This window comes from Monodelphis domestica, chromosome 5 (assembly GCF_027887165.1).
Source record: "Monodelphis domestica isolate mMonDom1 chromosome 5, mMonDom1.pri, whole genome shotgun sequence".
NCBI lineage: Eukaryota > Metazoa > Chordata > Mammalia > Didelphimorphia > Didelphidae > Monodelphis > Monodelphis domestica.
This window is the reverse complement of record NC_077231.1, coordinates 201,733,819-201,754,437: the sequence shown is the minus strand read 5'-3', so window position 1 is coordinate 201,754,437 and position 20,619 is coordinate 201,733,819. Positions and strand designations below refer to the sequence as shown.

Genomic DNA, 20,619 nt, shown 5'->3' with positions numbered 1-20,619 from the left:
AAGTTCAACTGTGGACTTCTCTTCTGTGAACTCTGGTTTGGCCTCTTCAACTATAAAATTAATGAATCAGACTGTATTAGGTATCAAGACCCTTTCAGTTCTAAAGCCATGATCCTACAGGTTCTGCAGTACAATATATTAAGGCAAGGTCATTATAAATCAAGTATCCCCTAAACAAGAATTCTCAGAAGTTGATATATAAGATAACTGCTTCTGCTAAACAACCCTACCAGGAGATGGCTTGCCATAATCTCCATCAGGAAGAGTACTTCAGGTAGAAGCAATCCCCTATCCTGCTCTATCTATGATGTTCTTTCACCAATGAATCATAAAGTTTTTTAAGTTGGAATTTTTTTAAGCAAAGACTTTCATAGTTTTAAATTTTAAAAAATGTCTAAATTAGAAATTATCTTAGAAACTATCCAGGCCAATCCATTCATTTTACAGATAAGTAAATTGAGGTCAAGAAAAGGAAAAATGACTCGCTCAATCCCAATCCGCTGTCATTTCCAATACCCCACACTCAAAAAGATTTCACAAAATTTCCAAAGTAAAGCAGGATGTGAAAAATTTATTTTCTTTTTAGGAGGCAGCTCAAAATATTCAGGAGTCAGGTATTTCTTGGTTTTCAAGGAAACAAGAACAAAAGAGGTAACAGGGAACCAGTATACAACTAATCTAAGATTAAAATCCAAATTACTCTGTCAGCAAGGATCCAGAAAAGGATTCTGATAGATCTTTTGGAAAGGCTCAAAAAAACAAAACAAAACAAAACACTGAGTATATAGGGCTAGAGTAGGTACTCTCTGAGCCATGGACAAAGTGAAGAGAATTTCTATTCATTAGCAAATTTCTTTAAAATGTGTATAGGAAACAGAATTCAAGGCCAAGACTAAGAAGCAGCATGAGAAATGGGTAAGGTACTAGATGCAGTGCCAGGAAGATCTGAGTACAAATCTTGCCTCAGATACTTACTAACAATATAAGTCTGAGCATGTCACTGCCTCAGTTTCCTCATTTGTAAAATTGGAAGAGAGTAACTCACTGGCCTATGTGATCTCTCTAAGCTCTAAATCTACAATCCTATGAAAAGTTCAGTATTAGCAGAAACCAAGGAGGGAGGTACCCATAGTTGCCCACATAGATTGATACTGTCTAACACTGTCTACAGACTTCTCAAATTACTACAACAATAAAATGAGAACAGGAAGAAGCAAGACTGGTGTGTACTTCCAGTGTCAAGTTATATGCATTGAAAATACAAAGTATCAAACATATAAACAGGTAGTTTTCAGAAGAAATCAAAGCTATCAATAATCATACAAAATCTAGCTCTAAATTGCTAATGATTATAGAGAAATGCAAATTAAAACAACCTCATATCTATTTAATTGGCTAACATGACATAAAAGGACAAATGTAAAAGGGACAATAGAAAAATAGAGAGACAAATGCAACTGGAAGAGTTGTGAACTGGTCCTACCATTCTAGAGAAAAATTTGGCACAATCTCCAAAGGGCTATAAACTGTTCCTATCCTCTGACCTGGCAATACCACGGCTATATCTATAACCCAAGATTTGTTTTAAGGGAAGAGGCCCTATATATACAAAAATATTTACAGCAGCTCTTTTGGTGGTGGCAAAAAATTGGAAATTATGGAGATGTCCACAAATTGGGGAAAGGCTGAACTAGTTGTGGTACATGCTTGTGATAGAATACTATTGTACTATAAGAAATGATGAGCAGGCTACTTTCAGAAAAAACAGGGAAGACTTATATGAACACTATAAAAAGCAAAGGAAGCAGAACCAGGAGAACATTGTATATAGTAAGAGTAATAGTGTAACAATGATTAACTGTGAAAGACAGCTATTTAATGATTCAAAACCCCAATTGCTGAGCCCTTACTGCTCTTCTGCCTTGGAACTGATACTCAGTATAAATTCTAAAATAGAAGGTAAGGGTTTAAAAAAAAAAAGAAAAAGATGATAATCCAAGACAATTCTGGACAACTCGTGATGAAAAATCCTATCTATCCCCAGCAAGTGATCTAATGAACTCTGAGTGTTCATTGAAGTGTAATTTTTTTTCACTTCCCCCATTTTTCTTGCTTTTTTATTTTGCAACATGAATAGTATGAAATGCTTTACATGATTTCACATGTATAACATATATTTCTTGCCTTCTTGATGGGGGTGATGGGCTATAAGAAGCAATAGAATTTGGAATCCCAAATTTTTTAATATTAAAATATTTCAAGTACCATAGTAAAATTTCTATTCAATATCATCCTGATTCAGCATTTGGTATTTGTCAATTACTGCCCTAAACTTTTTTTCTCTAAAAACCCTTACCTTCTGACCTAGTATCAATTCTAAAACAGAAGAGCAGCAATAGTTAGATACAATTGGAGTCAAATGACTTGCCCAGGGTCATACAGTGCCCTAAACTTTTAATGAAATTATTTGTCCTCAGTAATGATAGTATACACTCAATGAAATTATTTGTTCTCAGTAATGATAGTATACACTTATATAGGTAGCACCTGAAGACATACAAAGTACTTCCCTCACAACAACTCTGTGACATGAGCACTACAAGTATCACTATTCTCACTTCACAGATCAAGATGAGGCCCAGAGAGTTTAAATTACTTGCCCAGGGCTAAAGCTAGTGTCAAAACTGGGATATGAACACTTGTCCCTGTCTCCAAATCTCATTCTTTCCACCATTCCACATGGCATCCTGCTAGATTTCTCATTGTATTTCAAACCTATCATAACTCAAAGGTAGAAATGGAATTCAAATTGAGATCCAATGTATAAGAATACTCTATACTATGTCTTCTAATCTAATAAAAAGGCAGCATGATGTAGTGAAAGAGCACTAGATTTAGATTTTGGATATCTTATTTTGAATTCTGCTCTGCCTTCTTGTGTGACTTTAGGCAACATATTTGAGCCTCAGATTTTTCATCTGTAAAATGAAAGGGTTGGATAAAATGACCTCTAAAGACCCTTCCAGATTTAATTTCTATGACCTTAGTCACCAAAATAAACTAAAAGCAAAGAGTGCTTCAGGGACTGGAAAAGAAATAGAAGGTACTAAGACAGAGGTCTAAATGAGGAATTTGTTATAGCATTAAAAGGTCTTCCTGTGATAAACATTTTATTTTTTAAACCCTTACCTCCTGTCTTAGGCAGAATAGCAAGGGTCAGGCAACTGGGGTTAAGTGATTTACCCAAGATCCCACAGCTAGGAAGTGTCAAAGAGTAGATTTGAATCCATGTCCTCCTCTCTCTAGGCCTGGTGTTCTATCCACTGTAGGACCAACCTGCCCCAGTAATGAACATTTTAAAGGCTATGATCACTATTTTTGGGTCAAAAGTGATCTCAAAATACCCAATCCAAACCCTTCACGGCACAGATGAGGAAATTGAATCCCAGAAGTCAAATAAGCAGTTTTTTCAAGTAAATTTTAGAAATGTGAGCATGAAAATTTTATATTATTATAATATATTCATAATTGATGGAAGGCTTCAAGAACTTTATTCTTTAAATGGAGGATGTATGGGACAAAAATTGCCCAGGATGAAATGGTTGGGGCCACTTGCTATCTCCACCACTAGAGGGAGCACCCAGATCAATGAGATCAAATGTACACTTAAAAAGTATATAACTGAAAAAGTTTTACATTGATTTTGGAATTCTGCATAACGATTCTGTAAATTAGGTTCTATTATTATTTTGCTGAGAAATTTTAAAAATGGTTATGTATCACTACATCACTCGGGACATATTGACATTTTAATACAGGCAATTGCCAACTTTTATATTTATTTCAAATGTTTTTCAGATGTATGGAACTCAGAATATCTTCTCACAGAAACATTCATTGGGCAAGTATTTACTGAGTACCTTCCATGTTATGAATTCTGGTTAGTTTCCCAAACTAGCCCATAAATGTCCATCTAACCCATCATATATATAATTGAATCATACAATAGTATGAAGTCTGTGTTCTAGAAGCAGGAAACCAGAAAAGTAAATAAACTTCCTTCCCTCTTCCTGGGTACAAAACAATCATAGGTATAATTTTGAAACAAATATGGTACCACCAATGAGTTCATAGCTCTCTCCCAAAAGGCTAGTACTTTCATTTTGCCCTCTCAAAACCCACCATGGCCTACTATTCCTCAAATTAAAACTCACATTCCTTTGATACATACAATCTCATCTATGTATTTTTGATTGTATATTTCTAATTTAATTCATGCTAATATATAAATGATCAGAAGTTTCTCAGTCCTCCCAAAGTATTTGAATTTATAAGTATAGAATAGTGAATTACCAATAACCCAAATAACCTATAACTGGTAGAATTTAAGACATTATAACAAAGTCAAATAAACATTCAGACAATGGAAGAAATCTTTAAGCTGGTCAGTCTACCACTTGGATTGGTTCACCTAAGCTATTTTTGTTTACTTTTCACAACTTTTTCCCTTCCTAAATATCTAATCCACACAGCTCTATGGGAGAAGCATGGTAGAAACAAATGTTTGTAGGTATGGGTCATTTGTAAATCAAAAATTGCCTGCATTCAGCAATTCTCTAGAGATGAAAATTTTTATTATAATCCAATAAGAGAATCCAAAATCATCAGAAAAAAATATTAAGACGAACAAAAGAGGTTAATTTTACAAAAGAGCTTCTCCCATCCCCCTTTCATTAAGTAGTTTAGAAAACTCCTGGCCCTTAGATTTCCACCCTACTTCTTAGGAAATAGTTGTTTAAAAGTCTAAGATGATCATATTTTTATTACAATTTCCTCTTTTCTGTAATTCCCTGTAGGATTATAGTTGCGAGGCAAGCAACATTATCATTTAGTGACAATAACAAGTGGGGCTTTCAATGTTTCTGCTCTTTAGAATTATAACTACTAGAGATGGAATACAAGTATTTCCAAAACTGTGAATATATGAAGCTTTTTTGCACAGTTTACTCAACACCACTTGAAATCACTCACTAAAATTTTATTTAAATTGCTAGTAATTCTACCTCTGCACATTTATGCATTTAAAAGCCAACTAATTCAAATATAGCACATCAGAAAATACCACTGTACAATAAAATCCAATCAAAACAAATATCCATAATCTGGTTATCAAAAAGTAACTTATATAGATTTTGGAAACAAGTTTTTACACAGGCCCACATAACTAACTAAAAATTCAGAAATCACTTGCTATACTGACAAACCAAATGTCCCCTTATCCCAATGCTTCTATTACAATCTGATTTAATTTCTTCAAGAATTCATCTGCTCAGAAATAGCTGGAGAATTTCAAGCTAAACTAGTAAGACAGCTGCAGTATCTGCTTTGGGGATGGGGAGAAAGTTATACTTTTTGGACCCAGGAAAAATGTCCTCACTGACCTGATAATGTAAGAATGACAGGTGACAATTTCTCAAATGTGCAATTTCAACATGATGTAGATAATCCCAGAGTGAATTGGCCCCAATATGCCATCATTTTCTTTACATATAAAAATTTCTCTATGAAGGTATAGCTAAACAGCACACCATGGACAGGGTCTTGGAGGTAAAAGCATCATATATGGTTCTGGTCAACAATATAAGGTTCTGGTCAACAATAACCCACTTAGATGGATTCTAATACTTGTCTAATCCTAAAGGCAACTCTAAACAGTAATACAGAAGAATTCCCTTGAATATTTCTCTACTTCCCTTGTGCAGAGATATTTTTCATTTTGAGTTTGTCAATGGTGCAATAAAAATAAATACAGGTGGAAAAGTTTCATCTCATTAAGTCAGTCTAAAAAGTATCCAGTGGTTGAGTGTGGTATCTTCAAACATCTTAATTAGATTTGTCTGACCTTCTTTTCCTCTATCAACTCTCAAAAATACTCAAGCCAAGAAGTAAACTCCAGATTTAAACAGAATTTCAACTCAGACAAATTCCTGAAGAGATTAAAAATATTAATGAGACCAATTTCATTTTCAAAACTAGCAATCACAGAATAAAGAAGATAGAAAAGCTAGAGTAGCTCTATCCTTGCAGTGAGATTTTGTTAGACCTAGGATTCATCTAGTAAAGATATTCCTGCCATCACACAGACAACTTTTCTGTAACTCAGAGCCTTGAGATTGCTAAAGGGTCTGGAATCCAAGGCCAGGCCCTCTCCACTACACTATACTGCCTCTTGGATTTAGAGAACCGTCGCTTTTACTAGTTCACTTTTACACAGCACTTTAATGTTTGGTGTTTTCTTCACAACACTATTGTAGGTGACAAAAAGTTCATTCCATTATGTAGAAAATTGTTATTCCATGGAATTGGGAAAATAAAATATCTTTAAATAAAAAAGTTTCATCCCACATCCAAGAAAAACTGGACTGGCTCTAAACGAAAAATGATCCTGAAATACAATAAATTGTCTCTCTTTTTTTACTGCTATTTTGCTAGGTTTGGTGGGAAACATATTGGTAGCCTAACCCTGGTTATAAGCATGTGCTTTGTTCTACTGGGGTAAAGTAAAAAGGAACAGGATAGAACACTAGTTAGTGATGATAGTGCCAATGAAATAGTCAAAGGCCCAAGATTTGTATTTATCTGCAAGATTGATTTTACAAACACACAATTATATATAGACTACAAAGAAACCAGCTCCATCTGGAGACAGCACATGTTGTCACACAGAGATCTAAATTCAGATATCAAATTTCCTGGACTAATTACAGCCACAGATAGTGAACTCAAACTCCTGGTACAGTGAGAGGATAGGCACTTGTGCGATTCAGCAATCCTTCCTCTATCCAATCCAAGGGAAAAACAGGTGCTAGTGATTATCCCAGAGAACCCAGTGAAGGTTGATGGTTTTTGTTCTGACTTCTCACCCAGGTACTCTTCTGATGTACATGCATTTTCCCTATGTAGCACTGGCAAAACCTAAAGACACCTCTGGAAAAGCCTCTTTCTGCTCTACCATGACCTCATTCTTCAGTGTTATAGGCTACAGTTAGAACATTGACACCTGGATATTTTCTTCTGAAGAAAGTTGGGTATATCCTATGATCCCTTAAAAACTTGGAAGTTAGCATCAGAACTACCAAACACACAAGCACTAATTGATAGGAAAATTATTAACTTTATTTGCTATTTTATTCAACATCTACTACTTGTAAGATACTGATGATAAAGGAATATCTATCCCTGACATCACAGAGATTGTATTCTAAATAAAACCATTAAGAACTGTTGGAATTGTCTTGCTTAGATATGAATAGTCTGGGGATAATCCCAGGTTAGAGATTTGATTCATAGAAAATTTAGGTTTTTAGACATCTAAGAGCAGGTTAGGGAGAAAATTTCAACCCTAAATTCACATGAGAACAGGAAAATGAAAATCCTAAGCATGATCAATACCTTACTGGCACTCCACCAGTCTTTTCCAGCATCCAATTTCTTTAAAATACATTTTTTTAATTCTCTAAAATGGGGCAGAGGGTACCTCAACAAATTATTTATTGGAAACAAGAAAAAAAATTGTATAATGGACCACTTCAAAGCATGAAAATAAGTCTAAATATAAAGAAGTGAAGCAGTGAGTAAAATTCATATGCCATCAATAGGATTCTGAATTTACAGTGAAAGCATACTAGATTATGTTCAAGAACTAGTTTTTTAAGTTTTTCACAATGTGCTCAGATATACAAAAGGCCAGTGCTTGGTATTCACATTTACAACTTCTACTATGTGAATCTATCAAAAGCTTTCAAACATGACTATGGCCCCACTCCATATTTTTCAGCCTGAACTGTCTGAGCATTCACCAAACACCAATTCATTACTATGGGCAGCTCCTATGCCACTAATCAAAGTTAAGTACCAACCCAACCACAGGCAGTTTAAGGAACAAGGATGAAGGAAGGAAACTGACAGTGGAGGGCTGAGACGTGGATCAGTCACTGGATGGGTGTAGAAAATTCAGAGGCTCAGGGAAATCAGGCATCTAAGTTGAACCCATCGTGTGGCCTGGCCTGTCAAAATTTGACAGACTAGTCCAGCGTTTCAACCACAGTGCCTACAGCATATATAGTGGAGCCTCAGTGTTTGCTGAACTGAACTCAATCACCATTTAAAAAGAAAAAAGAAAGAAAAGGTCAGGTATCCTCCAGTGAGATGAAGGGCTTCCTCCTGTGAAGCTATGACCCTAGCAAGAACCAAATCCAATTGCTTGGATGTGAACAGTTTCAATTCTAAGGTTTGAAAAAGGGTTGGAAGAAAAAAGGCAACAGCTCCTCCATCTGGTTGGTACACCACCAAGACTGGAAGCTTTTTAAAAAACACAAAAATACCCCTAACATCTTCCAAGTACCGAAGGGTCCTGGATGGGCAGAGTCAAAGGCTCTCTGTAAACTTTGGAAGCAGCATCCCTATACTGCTGAGGCCAGAGACCCCCCGGCCTCGTTTGGCAGAGGTGGAAATACATAAAGGAGGCCATGGGAAGAAGAGCGTCTTTAAGTGTTCCCTCCTTGAAAAGCATGAGCTCGGGGACGGTCAGTCACACACGAGGACATTCGAGAGCCCCCCACCTTTTTTTTTTCAGCGGCCGGGGAGCTCTACTTTGGAGGGGACTCTCCTCTCTAAACCCCGGGGACCCCCAAAGGGCCTGGTTCCAAGGGCATGGTCTCCGATGGGGCGGGTAAGAGGGAAAAATGTCCCTCCTCATGGGTTGTGTACAAAAGGGCTTGATGCCTCCCGACTCCGGCGGCCGCCGCCGCCTCCTCCTCCTCCTCCGCCCTCCTAACTTGGAAAAAAGGTGGGCAAAGCGCCATGTTCCCCCGCCCGCCGGGCCCCTCCAGTCTACCTGGAGAGGCAGCCCACGCCACCCCGGCGCGGGAGGAAGCCACCCGGGGGAGGCCGGTCTCCCCAGCCGCCCCGCCGCCGCCCAGCCCGAGGAAAGAGGCGAGGGGGACGGCGCAGCGGGGCGGCCGGCGGCCCCACCCGGTCCCGCGCCCTCCCGGGGCCTCTCGGCTCCCGGAGCCTGCGGGGAAGCAGAGGCCGAGGCGGGGCGGAGGCCGAAGCCCGGCGACCCGAGGTTCTTCCTCAGCACGGCGCTTCCCTCCTTCCCTCCCTCTCTAGCCCGCCAGGCCGCCCGTGGCCTAGCGCGGCCTGCGCATCCTCGGAGTGGCGGTTTGGCGGGGCCGGGCCGAGGCCCCCCGCCTGAGGCGAGCCGGAGCCGCCGTGCCCCGAGGCCGGGGGGCGCTGCTTGGGTGCCGGGGTGGCGGGCGGGCGGGCCGGCCGGCGGGCTGGCGGGCGGGCGGCGTGTTGCGGCTGCGCCGGGGCTGAAATAGCTGGAGATTGCGCGGTAGGGCACTCACCTCAGAGCGGCTGCGCTACCGCGGGCCTGCGCCGTGGAGACTACGACCGCGCCGGCTCCTCGCCGCCTCCTGCCACCAGCGGCAATGGCGAGAGCTACCGCCTCTGCCGCCGAGGAGGAGGAGGAGGAGGAGGAGGAGGTGGAGGAGGAGGACGAGAAGGAGGAAAAGGGAGGGGGTGGGGGAGCACGCACGGCACGCACGGAGACTCCTGCTTCCCCGCCCGCCCCGCCGCCATGTTGGGGAGGTCACAGTGGATGCTCTGCGGGAGGTGAAGTTCGCGAGGCGATTTTTGTGGCCTCCCTCTTTCTTCCAACCTTCCCGATGCCCTAGAAACGGAGCCTGCTGTGGCGTGCACCACAGGAACAATCCGAATAATAAAATGCTGAAATATAGAGAGTAATCAACTGGTCGAAAATGATTAGAGAAAATCGGGGAAAAGCGGCATCTCCCACAACACAGTGAATGACCTTCCCAATATGGTGCCTCTTCAAGCCAAGTGGTGTTTCAGGGACCTTCCTCCTGTGGTGCCATTATTGCGGCTCCCTCCAATCTTCCAGAACCCTAACCCGAACCAAATACTTCCCAGGTTCTCCCCTCACAAAAAATCATATATATGTAAATATTTACCATATTTTTCATTATAAAAATATATATTATGATTCTATTACAAATTTGTTTACTTGATACAGAATGTCAATCTATTGAATTTAGTATGTAACTTTTTTCATTTATAGAGAATGTATTATTAATTCAAAATTAAATGTAAATGTACTACATTTAACATTTTTATTTTTTTATCAATATATAAACACGTTGCTGATATGATATCAAATGTAACTGCATTTAGTATGTAATATATTATCTACTATGTTATATATTTTGTGGTAAATCTATAATATATTAATGTATTATTAATATATTAAATATAAAGACATTGCAATTAATATGTTACCTATTGTGATATATATTTTCATCATAAATATATATATATTGACTATATTATGGGTATATTTAATATAAATGCATTACATTTAATATGTAATACATTATCTGTTTTAATTTAAAATATACAATATATTGATATTGTATTATATTGTTATGTTAAAAGTAAACATATTACTCCTAATATGTGTTATCTATTCTAGTCTATATTTTCATTATGAATATGTATAATTTAGTATGCCACATATTAAATCTATTCTTAAACTTTTTGAAAAATATAACTATAACTTAAGGAATAGCAAATATGAAAAATTTGGAGAATTGAAAACAAAGAGAGACAGCAGAGAAATAAAGGCAAAAGAACAATAGCCAAAGACAATACAAAATGCAAAAACTCACTGGTCAAATACAATGGGCAATGTAGATATCATACAATCAAAGTATATCCTTTCTGTTAATAACTTCAACCCACAAAATTAAAAAGTAGAAAGCACAATCATTCACCTCAAAAAAAAAAAAACCTGGGTGGACTATGATATGACTAATTATTGAGAAGTATGTGAAAACAAAATGAATCTTAATTCAATAGCTGAAATAAATGAACTTTAGGATTGACCTCCTTTGCATGTTCTCCAGATTCTCAATTTTTTTCTTAAATGGTGGAACTCAGAATTGACTTCAGTGGTAGTTTGGCCAGGGCAGAATACAAAGGGACTAACAATTCTCTATTCCTGGAATAGTAAGCCTCTCTTAATGCAGCCTAAAATGACACATATATTTTGACCACCGTATCATACAGTTGATTCATTGAATTTGCATTCTTCTAAAAAATCCCTAGAATTTTTTCACATTAAGCTATGTCTCATCCTATTTTTTTAGCTGTTAAGGTTATTTTTTTGAACCCACATGTAAAATAATATTAAATATATTTGTAGACAGACCAGTATCATAGCCTTTCATCCAATGCTTTAGCTATACACCTTAGCTTTGAGTCTTTTGCAAACTTGATAATTATCACCCCTATATCCTTGTTTAACTCATTAATAAAACTGTTCTTCCATAATTTAATGTTTTTGAACAGTAAAATAAACAAAAGAAAAGATTTGAAAGAACCTTGGATGCAGTGTAGAATGATCAAGACCAGAAAAATTTATAAAAGGACAACAATATTGTAAAGAAAAATAACTTTAAAAGGCTTTGAAATTATGATCAAAGCAATAACTAATCATATTTCCAGGGGACCTTTGATGAAGCATGTTACCTCCTAAGAGAGAGATAATGGGGACAAAGCATAGAAATATATTTTTGCTTTTGCTTGATTATGTAGATTGGTTTTATTTGACCATGCTTATGTGTTACAAGACTTTTGTTTTCCTTTCATTTAATTGATAGAAAGAGTGTGGCTAGTGATAATAATGCCAGGAGGAAAAAAAAAAACTTTTTTTAATGCACAGAAAGAAATAGGAGGAAGTTCAGAAAGAAACACAAACAGGAGTTGGAATTTTAACAGAAGGTATGACAGCCTTAAAAAAAAAAAAGCCCATGGCATGAAAGGGAGAATTATAGTTGCAAATGCATTATTTTTTAATGTTCAACTGTGTGTGGAAATAATATTTCTTAAGGTTTGTTAAAAAAAACAATTTTAAAAAATGTTCTTCCATAACAATTGGGCTGATGTAGATACTCATCAGAGCCAGTAAAACTTCAGCACTCTCCTTTATATTCTATTTTCAATCCCTTCTCTAAAGTTTGAGTGGAAAGCTACTGGTCCTTATTTTATCCATGTTTGTGTGTTTGCAACCTGACCCAACTTAGTCATCATTCAACTCATTACCAAAAGCCTACCCAATTTCATCCAATTCTTTTTCCCTTCACTTACTGAAAGTGAGAGCCTGATAGAGCTGTGAATTTGTCTAGTCATTCTGGAAAGTAACTTGGAGCTACAGGTGGGTTGCACAGTGGATAGGGAGTCAGGTCTGGAATTGGGACTACAGAACCTAGGTTCAAATCTGGCCTCAAATACTTCCTAGTTTTGTGAACAGGGCAAATTACTAGCCTTTGTCCTGTCTTTGAGTTGTAACTAAGATAGAAAGTAAGGGTTAAAAAAAGAGAAAGAAAATAATTTGGAACACAATTTACTGAACTAAGCATATTCTTTGACCTATCTGTACTACAACTTCTAGATGTAAATCCCACAAAGTAAGCAAAGAAAGAAGAAAAGGACATATATATACAAAAATATTTATAGCAGCTTCTTTTATAGTAGCAAAAAAATGTGAAAGTAAAGGGATGCCTACCTTTTGGCAAATGACTAAACAAATTGTTACAGAAATGAAATAGAATATGATTGTAACTTCAACCAAGTGCAGAAAAGGAGAAATCTTAACTACATTCTTTTCAGATCATAAGGTAATAAAAAATTATACTCAATAAAGGATTTATGGAAACATATATTAAAAATTTCATTAGAAACAAAATAATCTAATCCTTAGGAATGAGGAGGTTAAAGGAAAAAAAAATAACCGAAACAATCAATTTCATTAAATAGAATGGCAACATTGAAATAACATACCAAAATTTATGGGATGCAGCCAAAGTAGTATTTAAGAGAGATTTTATATCTGTAAATGTTTACATCAATAAAATAAGAGGAAGAGAAAATGAATGAATTGGGCATACAAATAAAAAAAATACTATTAAAAAAAAGCAAATTTAAAATTTTCAATTAAACTCCAAATTGGAAATTCTGAAAATCAAAGGAGAGAGTAATAAAAATGAAAGTAAGAAGGCCATTGAACTAATAAATAAAATTAGGAGCTGGTTTTTTTAAATAAATAAATAAACCACAGGTCAATTTAAATAGAAAAAGAAAAAAGAAAACCAAATTATTGGTTATCAATACAAAAAATGTGAATTTACCACCAATGAAGAGGAAATTGAATTTTTAGGAGTTCTTATCAGGAGTTATTTTGCCCAATTATATGCCAATAAATCTGCCAATCTGTGTGAAATGAATGACTATTTTTTAAACCCTTATCTTCTGTCTTAGAATCAATTCTGAGTATTGTTTCCAAGGCAGAAGAGTGGTAAGGGCTAGGCAATGAGGGTCAAGTGATTTGCCCAGGGTCACACAGCTAGGAAGTTGCTGAGGCCAAATTTGAACCTAGGACCTCCCATCTCTGAATGACTACAAAAAAATATAAATTATCCAGATTAACAGAAGAAAGAATACTTAAATAACCCCATCTTAGAAAAAGGAATTAAGGGGGCAGCTGGGTGGCTCAGTGGATTGAGAGCCAGACCTAGAGACCCTCAGGACCAGATGGCTTCATAAGTGAATTCTACCAAAGAGATAATAAGGAAAAATACATGTACAAAAATATTCATAGCTGCACTCTGTGTGGTAGCAAAAAATTGGAAAATGAGGGGATGCCCTTCAATTGGGGAATGGTTGAACAAATTGTGGTGTATGTTGGTGATGGAATACCATTGTGCTCAAAGGAATAATAAAGTGGAGGAATTCCATGAGAACTGGAACAATCTCCAGGAATTGATGCAGAGTAAGAGGAGCAGAACCAGGAAAACATTGTACACAGAGACTAATACACTGTGGTACAATTGAACGTAATGGACTTCTCCATTAGTGGCAATGCAGTGACCATGAACAACTTGGAGGAATCTACAAGAAAAACCTCTATCCACATTGAGGAAACACTGTGAGAGTAGAAACACCGAAGAAAAACAACTGCTTAAATACATGGATCGAAGGGATATGATTGGGGATGTAAACTCTAAATGAATATCCTAGTGCAAACATCAACAACATGGAAATAGGTTCTGATCAAGGACACAAGTAATACCCAATGAAATCACCCGTTGGCTGCAGGAAGGGAGGGGGAGAGGGAGGGAAATAATTTGATTATTGTAACCAAGGAATAATGTTCTAAATTGACTAAATAAACTAATTCAAATGGGAAAAAAATAAAATAAAAGTTAAAAAAAACAAGTGACTTCTACAAAATATTTAAGGAATAATTAATTCCAATACTATATGAGCTATTTGGGAAAAATAGGCAAAGGAGTTCTAACAAATTCCTTCTCTGGTGCAAATATGATGCTGATCCCTAAACCAGGAAAAATGAAAACAGAACGAACATTAGAAGTCAATTTTACTAATGAATATTGGTGCAAATTTTTTAAATAAAATACTGGCAAGGAGATTATAGCAATATATTACAAAGATCATACATTATTACCACAACTAGGTGGGATTTATACTAAGAATGCAGGGCTGGTTCAATATTAGGAAAACTGCAAGTATAATTGACCATATCAATGACAAAACAAAAAAAAATCATGATAATCTCAATAAATAAAGAAAAAACTCTTGACAAAATTATTCTCATTAAAATCATTCTTATTAAAAACACTAGAAACCTTAGAAATAAATGGCGCTGTCCTTAAAATAAGTAGTATTTATCTAAAACAATCAGCAAGCATTATCTGTAATGAGGATGAGCTCAGGTGTGAAGTAAGAATGTCCATTATAGCCACTATTACTCAATATCTTACTATAAAATGCTAGCTATGGGAATAAGAGAGGAAAAAAGAAATTGAAGGAATTAGAATAGGCAATGAGGAACCAAAACTATCACTCCTTGCAGATATAAAAATATCCTGGAAAACCAACTAAAAAAACTAATTGAAATCATTAACAACTTTAGAAAAATTGCAGGATATAATATAAACCCACACAAATTGTCAACATTTCTATATATTACCAACAAAGCAAGAGACAGAAAGAAAAATTCTAATTAAAATACCCATAGACAATATAAAATAGTTGGGAGTCTACCTACTGATTCAAACCCAGGATTGAACACAACTACAAAACATGTTTCACACTAATAAAATTAGATCTGAAAATTGGGGAAATATTCATTGCTCATAGGTAGGCTGAGCCAGTATAAAAATGGGATACTTATTCAGTGCCATACCAATCATACTACCAAAAAGTTTTTTTTTAAAGGAATAACAAAAATTAATCTGAAAGAACAAAAGCTCAAGAACATCAGAGGATTAATGAAAAAAAAATGTGAAGGAAGGTGGTATAGCCACACCAGATCTTAGACTGTATTATAAAGCAGTAATAATCAGAACAATCTAATATTGGCTAAGAAGTCGAGTGGTAGATCAGTGGAATAGTTAATGATCATAGTAAACTAGAGTTTAATAAATGTAAAGATCCCAGCTTTTGTGACAAGAACTCACTATTTGGCATAACTACTGAGAAAACTAGAAAGCAGTTTGGCAGAGGATAGTTATAGATCAATATCTCATATTCTATAAGGTCAAAATGGGTACATGATTTAAATATAAAGTATGAAGCCACAAACAAATTAGGGAAGCATAGAATAGTATACCTGTCAAATCAAACGAGTGAAAAAGAATTACAGATATAAAATGGATAATCGTGAATACATTTAATTAAGGTGTTTTTGTACAACAAAATCAATGCAGCTAAGATTAGAAGGAAAGCACAAAATGGAGGATCTATGTCATATGTCTTTGATAAAGGCTTAATTTCTCTAACATTTAGAGAACTGAGTCAAATTTATGAGAATATAAGTCATTCCCTAATTGATAAATGATCAAAGGATATGAACAGGCAGTTTTCAAATTAAGAAATCAAAGCTATCTATAGTAGTATGAAAAAATTCTCTAATGCCTATTGATTAGAGAAATTCAAATTAAAAGACCCCTGAGTTACTACCTCACACCTATCAGATTGGTTTATATGACCTAAGTGTACAAAAATATTTATAGCAGTTCTCTTTTTTTTAGTAGCAAAAAATTGAAACTTGAGGAGATTTCCATTAGTTGGGGAATGACAATAAGTTGTGACATATGATTGTGAAAGAATAATATTGTGCTATAAGAAATGAGCAGGATGCTTTCAGAACAATCTGGAAAGACTTACATGAATAGAAGAAAAGTGAGGTGAGCAGAACAGGAAAATATTGTACATAGTAACAGCAATATTGTGATGATCAGCTGCAAAATACTTAGCTATTCTCAGTAACACAAAGATAGATCCAAGATTTATTCTGAAGTTACATTCTTAATTATTATTAAGAATTATGAATTAATTAATTTATCATTAATAACAGTCTTAATTCTGCAGGATTTATGATGAAAAATACTGTCTATCTCCAGCAAAAGAACTGATGAAGTCTGAATACAGATCAAAAAAACTATTTTTACATGTTTTTTCAGTTTGTGTTTTCTTTTAGAATATGAATAATTTGGAAGTGTGTTTTGCATGACTGTACATATATAACCTATATCAAATTTTTTGCCTTCTTCATTGGAGGAGGCAGAAGAGGAGAGAATTTGGACCTTGAAATTTTAAAAAATACATATTAAAAACTGTTTTTACATGTAATTAGAAAAATAAAATCTATAAAAAGAATATTATGCTATAAGAAGTGATGAATTAGGAAATTCAATCATTCTGAAAAACAACTTCAAATCATGCAAAAAAAGTTACAAAATCATTTATGTGCTTTAATCTAGATAATCCACTACTAGGACATAAGATTATTGACAGCAAGAGAAAAAGCCCTTATGTATACAAATGTTCAATGAGTATTTTTTGATAGCAAAAATCTGGAAACAAAATATATGCTCAATAACTGGGAATGACAAAACAAATTATCATATATGAAAGTAATGGAATGTGACAGTGGCATAAAGAATAACAAATATGATAAATTCAGATAAACACCATACAGAATGGTAAAAGTGAAGAAAGGAACATAAATTAACAATATCCACAATAACTACTTTACTGTGGAGAATGCTCATACTAAAATGTCAAAAGTTAAAGGCTGAATCTCTTCTTTCTGTCAATAATAAAGGTTTCCTAAAAATGTATTTTTGTAAGAGATGTTTGTTTGGAGTTTTCATTAGGAACGAACACATCTTTTGTTTAAAAAAAATAATCATACTTTAAGGGATAATTTTATTTTTAATTTTTAAAATTAAAGGGGTAATTAAAGGGTAATTTAAGGGATAATTTAATTTTTAGGGAGGGGACTGGGGGAGGGAAAGAGCATGAATCTTGTAACCATGGGAAAAATATTCTAAATCAACTAATTAAATAAATTTTTCAAAAGAAAAGAAAAGAAAAACAAAAACAAAAGTTTCCCAGAGATGGTGGTGTTTGTATTGAGCTTTAAAGGATAAGTAAGTGTTAAACAAATGACATAGAGCAATGGCCCAAGGGAATCTGGGATCCCGTAGTTTGGGTTTAGACCTCTGGGACCTGATTATAAAAGCTCAGTTTCTCTCTCTGGCTCTTTGTCCCCACCTGGAGTTGTCCAGGAAAATCTCTAGACATATTCATTATACAATTCATGACTAAATTTTCCCAAATGTAGATTAAAAATTCCCACATATGCACTTAATACGCAATATGGTTCTAGAGTTCCCTTTATTTCATCAAGCACAGGTGCGTTCACACACACACACACACACACACACGCACACGCACACACGCACGCACGCACGCGCGGAATAAGACATAATGGAGGGGGCAGCTAACTGTTTCTATAAATGGAGAGCCTGGCCTACAGATGGGAAGTCCTACATTCAAATGCAACCTCAGATACTTTCTAGCTATGTGATCCTGATAAGTCACTTAATGCTAAGTGCCTAGTCCTTACTGCTCTTCTGCCTTGGAACCACTGTTTAGTATTATTTCTAAGAAGGAAGGAAAGAGTTAAAAAAAAAAGATAATGGATTCACAGAAGATCATGGACAATGACAGACTCTTTAACTGCCCATTAGACTCTCCCTGGAAGAGAAAGATACTTTGGGGGACTGCAGAACAATAATATTCCCCATTCACCTCAGACTTGTGCTCTTTAATCAATTTACATCAATATCAAGGAAGAGGTTGACAAAATCCCAATTTCCTGTTCCTCATGAGTTGACTCTAGTTCTCTGGCTACAGATGTCACATTTGCAGTCCTCTTCCTTCTCTAAGAAGCATGCAATTAGGGACAACTAAATGGCTCAGTGGATAGAGGGCCAGGTCTAGAGTTGGGAGGATCTGGGTTCAAATGTGGCCTCACATACTTCCTGGCTATGTGACCCAGGGGAAGTCACTTAACCACAATTGCCTAGCCCTTACCACTCTTTTGCCTAAGAACCTATAGTTAGTATTCATTCTAAAGCAGAAAGTAAGGGTTTAAAAAAGAAAGAAAGAAAGAAAAAGAAGGAAAGTACATAGAGGAATATTTAGGCTCTACAAGTTAAAAAACACAAAACTTCCTAACAATTAACTGTCCAAAATTAAAATGCTCTGTCTTGGAAAGAAATAGATTCCTTTTCATTAGAAGTCTTCAATCAAAGATTTAACAATAACTTTTCAGGGATGAGGTCATGTTCAGGAAGTATTGGATTAAAACTAAATGGCTCATAAGATTAGAGATAGAGAGTTGGACAAGACCTCAGAGGCCATCTAGTCCAACCTTCTAATTTTACAGACAAGGAAACTGAGGCTCAAGGAGACTAAGTGACTTGTCCAAGGCCACACAAATGGTAAATCTCAGAAGGGAGATACAAGCTTAGCCTTTCTGACTCCAGAGGCAGTGCACTATACCACACTGGCCTCCAAGATTCTTTCTCATTCTGAGATTCCATGAGTGATCAGCATGGAATCACAGAATTCTCTCTGGGTTAGAGCAATGCAAAGAATTTAGGGTAGTTTGTTGTGCTCAGTGACCTGGAGGTGTCTAGGAGGAGCTTCTAAGGGTTTCAGGGAGTAGTCCTTCCCCACCTGATCAATAAATGTTTGTTAAATGAATTTGCTGAATTGACTGCACTGATGGGACACTAGATTGATTTGAGAGATATTGCATTACATTTATTAAGTGCCTATATATACACAGGTCACTGTACTATCATTTACAGTTTTGCATGTATAACTGACTCCCCAAATAGATGACAAACCCTTTAAAGTCAGAAACTATTTTCTGTGTATTCTTAGTACCCCCAAGAGTATTAGAATGGTGGTTTTCACATAGAAGCACTAAATACACATTCATTAATTTGATTTGTTGCTAAAAATTAGATTTCCTTGTCCTTTTAAAGTTGGGGAAAAGGTAGAGAGACTGAACAAATTTTGTTTGAGAGAGGTTCAATTAAAAGAACACTAAACTTGGATTCCAAAGTTCAGAGTTCAGGTTCCAGCCTTGCCACTAACAAGCTGTGTTAGATTCTGGGGATATAAAGAGAGAAGTGTGGGTGAATCCCATAAGTTCTTCTTCTGTAAAATGAGAACAATATTTGTTCCTTTAAAAAAGAGACAAATAGAAGGAAAGTTATGAGAATACAAATTAAAAGACAACCAGATGGGCAGCATGCTATTAAAAAAAAAGAAAAGGAAAAAAATGCAAAACAAAGATACAGAAACAAATGAGAGAAGTGCAAATACAGAAGCAATGTGGTGTTGTGGAGTCAGAAGATATGGGTTTGAGTCTCAGTTCTTTGATTCACTATTTTGACAACCTTGACCAAATCATTTGACCTCTTTGGCATGTGTCCTTATGACCAAACGGAAGGGGAAGGGGTTGGACAAAGGAATCTCTAAGTTCTCTCCCAGCTCTTATAATCTCCAAATCTATAAAAAGAGCTAATGTAGCAACAGATAGTTGAAAGGGCTAACAGGAAATAAAATTTGCTAGAAATAAAAAATGCCAGGGACTATAAGAGCACATTTGAAAGTTAGATATAATGGGAATTCTTCTTTCACTTTCATTACACCGACATTTAGTCAAAGAAATAAGAGAAAAGCAAACGAGATGTTATTGACAAGGAAAATGAAAACTTAAAGGCCAAAATCACTGTCTGAAAGGAAATGAGGGAAGGGAATCTTTGAACATTTCTTTGTATCTACCTTACCATGCCAGGCAAGTGACAAGTGCTTAATGGCAATATGCTTAACAACATATCCTTATGTGATTGAAAAGAATTCACTAAGTAAACTTTCATCAAAGGTCCTAACCACAGGGTTGGGAAAGGATTGAATATGAAACAATTTGTTAAGTGTTTTATAATGTTTGTTACAGTAACTATTTTGTCTAATCTAGTGAAGAGAGAGAGATGGAAACTTTCCTTTAACAGCATTGAAGTCAGGTTATACATTTTTTGCAGGAATTTTGTTACAAACACTGGGAAAGAAGGGGCAGCGAGGTGGCTG

At 36.1% G+C, this 20,619-nt stretch overlaps 1 protein-coding gene across 2 annotated transcripts in view; it reads right to left on the bottom strand.

The window, feature by feature from the left end:
• The window catches only part of NRF1 (nuclear respiratory factor 1), a 125,893-nt gene extending 116,303 nt beyond the window's left edge, over positions 1 to 9,590 (bottom strand). Inside the window, exon 1 of one of the 2 annotated variants that reach the window (XM_007504301.3) lies at positions 9,411 to 9,590. The gene's annotated coding sequence lies outside the window, so the exon portion shown is untranslated. Of the gene's footprint in view, positions 1 to 8,621; positions 8,757 to 9,410 lie in introns of those variants that run through there. The other variant, XM_001366887.4, reaches the window with a different exon arrangement.
• Between the last annotated feature and the right edge of the window lie 11,029 nt (positions 9,591 to 20,619).